The 4,541-nt window shown below is 38.6% G+C and overlaps 1 non-coding gene across 1 annotated transcript; it reads left to right on the top strand.

Moving 5' to 3' along the window:
* Positions 1-3,946: 3,946 nt before the first annotated feature.
* Positions 3,947-4,053, top strand: LOC128289750 (small nucleolar RNA R71). The gene has a single exon (XR_008279394.1). It is a non-coding gene; the product is annotated as a small nucleolar RNA R71 (small nucleolar RNA).
* The last annotated feature ends 488 nt before the right edge of the window (positions 4,054-4,541 follow it).

Raw genomic sequence — 4,541 nt, 5'->3', positions numbered from 1 at the left:
AAATTGAGTGCCCAAACTTCAAAATTTTCGAACGAGATTTTCACAGAATAGTTCCATAAAACTATAGACCATAAAAATATAATAAAAATGGATTTTTATACGTTGAATTAAGGTCCCAAAACTATTGTTCCGACTAGCCCCAAAATCGGGCTGTTACAGCAATGGTTCTATTTTAATGTTTGGTAATAGACCTATATTCAATGAATGTGGTTAAAGTGATTATATATATCTGAATTGGTTGAGTTAGATGAATTATATATGTGAATTATGCTTAGTAAAGCAAAATAAATTGATTGGTGTTTGAATAGATAAACAGTATAGATTTGAGTATTGAATTTAGTTGAAATGAATATTGTATGATTATGTATTGGTTTATGAATTTTGGCTACATATTTATGACTTAAAATGGTACCAATTGAGTTTACTTAGTTATGTGCAAAAAGGGTGGCAAATTTGCTTTGTAAATGACCTATTTTTAGCCACATAGGCAGAGACACAAGCGTATGTCTCAGTCTTGTGCGACACACAGTTAGGTTACACGGCTGTGTGTCCCCTGGTGTTGAAATTGAATTGAAGTCAGTATACTCCACACAGTCTCACACATGGGCTTGTGACTGGCCATGTGGTATAAGTCAGTATACCCCCTAAATGGCACACAGCCACTTCCAAGGGTCGGGCCCGTAGAATCTAGAAAAGTTCTTCTTGGGGCCCAATAGGGAACTACAGGAAAGGGTGACGAATTTTCGCGGTAGGACCCGAGGAAGATGACTGTCCCTTCCTTTTCTTTGAAGCAGAGAAGGTGACTTTCTTTCCTCGTGAAGACAACATGGTATACCTGCAAGCAAAACCATTATTTCGTCGTGATGAATGTTCAAGGTAAGACGAAAATAAATTTAAAAAGGCAAAAGTCATGAATTAAAAAACTAATAATCTCAGTCACATCTACTAGCAAACTTAATCAAAAACAATTAATTTATGGTGTTTCATTAGCATGATAATAGTATAAGTTTCATAAAAAATGGAAAATAATTCTATGTAGCATATTTTGTTGATGGAAAATGTCAACCCAAAAGGTATGAGTATTTCTATTATCCTAACCATAAATATTCACTTTAAACTAGTCAAATGGAGCAGATAGATCATGCAATGAGTAAGAACTTCAACATGAAAAAGATGATAACTACTCTAGATAGAATTTTGAGTGATAGAAAGATGAAAATAACATAGCATTAGAAATCAGTAAAATAAAAGAGAAAAGAGTAAACAAATGCTAGAAAGAGGAGAATGAGCGTTAAAAATAGGGTCGGAAGTGGCGCACGGGCATGGTAGGGAGGCTGTGTGGACGTGCAGCGGCTAAGGCTAGGGATTTTGGGTGAAGAAGATGATGAATAGTGAAAGGTATTTATAAATTTTGTGACACACAGCCAGGGTACACACCCGTGTTCCCCAATTTCAGCCCATGTGTTTCGCGTTTTTCTGAATTTAGGCGCGTCTGACAATCTCCCCAAGCCCATGTACCTTGGGCATGTTGGTACACACAGCCGTGTCGCACGACTGTCTCTGTCTTCGTTCGCTTCTCCCACACCCGTGTAAGAAGGTCCATGCCCGTGTTGTTTTGGCAGGTTCGCCCCAGGTTGCTTAGCACGGGCACGTCACACGCCTATGTTAATTTGACAAGTTCAGTCACAGTTTCAAGGCACGGGCGTGTTGCAGACCCGTTTTGTTTTAGTAGGTTCACCCACGGCTATGTCACACGGCCGTGGCGATTTATCGTAGCCCATGCTGGGGAAAATCTTTACCCTGTTTCCATACGGTCCTAAGCACGCCCATGTGCTTGGCCATGTCTGTGTGGTAAACCTGTATTCAAGAGCACCGTTAGTAAGTTAGGTGTTAAACACTAAATTTAAAAAAGTTAATAGGGTTGCCTCCCAAGAAGCGCTTATTTATAGTCTAAGCTCGACTTTCCTCTCCATTAAATGGTCATGGTGGTTCGAGGAGTTTATACTCCTCATCCCTGCTATGAATCTCATCAAAATAAGGTTTTAGGCGGGTATTTTTTACCTTAAAAGTGTCGAATTTGGGATGACTTACCTCGACTGTACCAAATGAGAAAATGCTAAGTACCGTAAGAGGAATTTCTTCATTCGGTTTGACAGTGTCAATGTAAGGAACTGCAGCATCTAATGAAACTTTGTCTCCAACCTTAAGTTGATTTGGTGAGGTATTGAGCTCGTTCTGGCGTAGTTTTGGTTCATCGTGTTTCCTCCGTTTAAATGTAAGCCATTCATCTAACTCCTCGATTTGTAACATTCGTTCTTCATGTGTAGATCCTTTGTTGTGGATTGAACATGGCTCATGTGTGTCCTTCAAACTTATTTCCTACAAAATAGGTTGCACCGTATGATCAGTCTTAGTAGAACAATTTGTACAATCACCTTCAATTTTCGATGTGTTGTTCGGGTTGCGAGCTTAAAGGTTGATTATTTCGTCTCCTACATGAAGTGTGAGTTCACCTGTGCCAACGTCAATAATTTTTCTAGCAGTTACTAAAAAGGGCCTTCCCAAAATTAAAGGAACATTACTGTCCTCTTCTATGTCTAAAACAACAAAATCAACAGGGAATATAAAATTGTCAATTTTAACGAGTACGTCTTCAATGATACCCCTAGAAAATCTAACAGTTTTATCTGCTAATTGAGTGTTCATCCTAGTTTGTTTGGGTTTCCCTAGACCTAATTGCTTAAACAATTTTTAATGCATAACATTGATACTAGCCCTAAGATTAGCCAACGCATTATTTACATCTAAACTACCAATTAAACAGGGAATCATAAAACTCTTTAGATCTTTTAGTTTGTTGGGTAGCTTATTCTGAAGAATGGCTGAGCAAACCCGTTCAGCTTCACATGCGACCTTTCATCTAACTTTCATTTATTTGCTAGAAGCTCCTTTAAAAATTTGACTACGTTTGGCATCTGTGAAAGTGCTTCAATAAATGGTAGGTTAATATGTAGTTTCTTTAAGAGTTTAAGGAATTTACCAAATTGTTCGTCTAAGCGGTCTTTCCTTGTCACATTGGGGTATGGCACACGAGGTTTATATTCTGTACTTACCGATTTTTTTTGTTTTGGCCTACCTCATTCTTACCTTCGCTTACTACCAGTTTTGGCCTTGGTTTTGCCACCAACCTTTCCTCATCTTGAATGGCAATTGCGTTGAGTTGCTCCCTTGGGTTAGATTCAGTGTTGCTTGGCATGCTACTTTGTGGTGTTTGGAAATCAACTTGGCGAGCTATCCAATCTGAGTTTCGAGCCCTTGGATCGATGCTTGTTGATTTTTGAATGTCGTCTCGGTATTCTAAAAACAAGTCTCAAACACCAAGATGAATTTGGTTAGCATCTCCTCAAGGTTCGGCTTTTTCTCCTGCTGGTATGGTGGTTGCTGAAAGCCTAGAGGGGATGTTGGTTTCTGATTTCCTTGGCCTCCCCATGAAAAATTTAGGTGATTCCTCTAACCTGCATTGTAAGTATTGCTATAAGGATTGTTTTGAGATTGAGGATTATTACCCATGTAATTTAACTACTCATTCTCCATGTTATGGCCATAAGGTGGGTATTCTGAATTGCTCGTTCCACCTCCATTTGCTTCGCACTGCATTACTAGGTAAACCTGTAAAGAACTAAGAAAACCATCAATTTTCTTATTTAAGAGTTCTACCTGATTAGAGAGCATGGTGACCGAATTGACTTTATAAACACTAGTTGTTTTCGTTGGCTTTATCCTCATGACTTGCCACTGATAGTTATTCAGTGACATCTCCTCTATAAACTCATAGGCATCTTCAGGTGTTTTATTATTGATGGTTCTGCCAGCAGCTGCGTCAACCATTTATCGAGTCGAAGGATTCAGGTCATTATGAAAATTTTGAACCTGTAGCCAGAGTGGTAACCCATGGTGAGGGCATCTTCGCAAAAGGTCCTTATATCTCTCCCATGCATCATAGAGTGTTTCTAAATCCATCTGCACAAAAGAAGAGATATCATTACGTAATTTGGCTATTTTAGCCGGTGGAAAATATTTTAATAAAAACTTTTCGGTCATTCATTCCCAAGTAGTGATTCACCCTCGTGGTAACGAGTTCAACCATTGTTTAGCCTTATTCCTTAACAAAAAGGGTGGTGTCATTAGAAACGCCATTAATTTTAAAGGTATCACAAAATTCTAGGAAATTTGCCAAGTGAGCGTTGGGATCCTTGTCCTGCAAACCATCAAATTGAACAGACTGTTGTATCATTTGAATTGTGTTAGGTTTCAGTTCAAAATTATTTGCAGCAATAGCAGGTTTAAATGTACTTGACTTAGTTCCTGTTAAATTAGATTTAGTACAATCATACATCGTGCGTGGAGCAGGATTCTGATTTATTGGACTAACAACAATCACAAGAAGTAGCAAATTTTCTTGGTTTTCAACCATCTCCTCGGTTGTGGTTGAAGTATCGTCCTCTTGCTCATTCTCTGTATATCTTAGGCTTCGTCTTATT

Source organism: Gossypium arboreum, chromosome 2, assembly GCF_025698485.1.
Source record: "Gossypium arboreum isolate Shixiya-1 chromosome 2, ASM2569848v2, whole genome shotgun sequence".
Taxonomy (NCBI): Eukaryota; Viridiplantae; Streptophyta; class Magnoliopsida; order Malvales; family Malvaceae; genus Gossypium; species Gossypium arboreum.
This window is presented reverse-complemented; position numbering and strand designations above follow the sequence as displayed.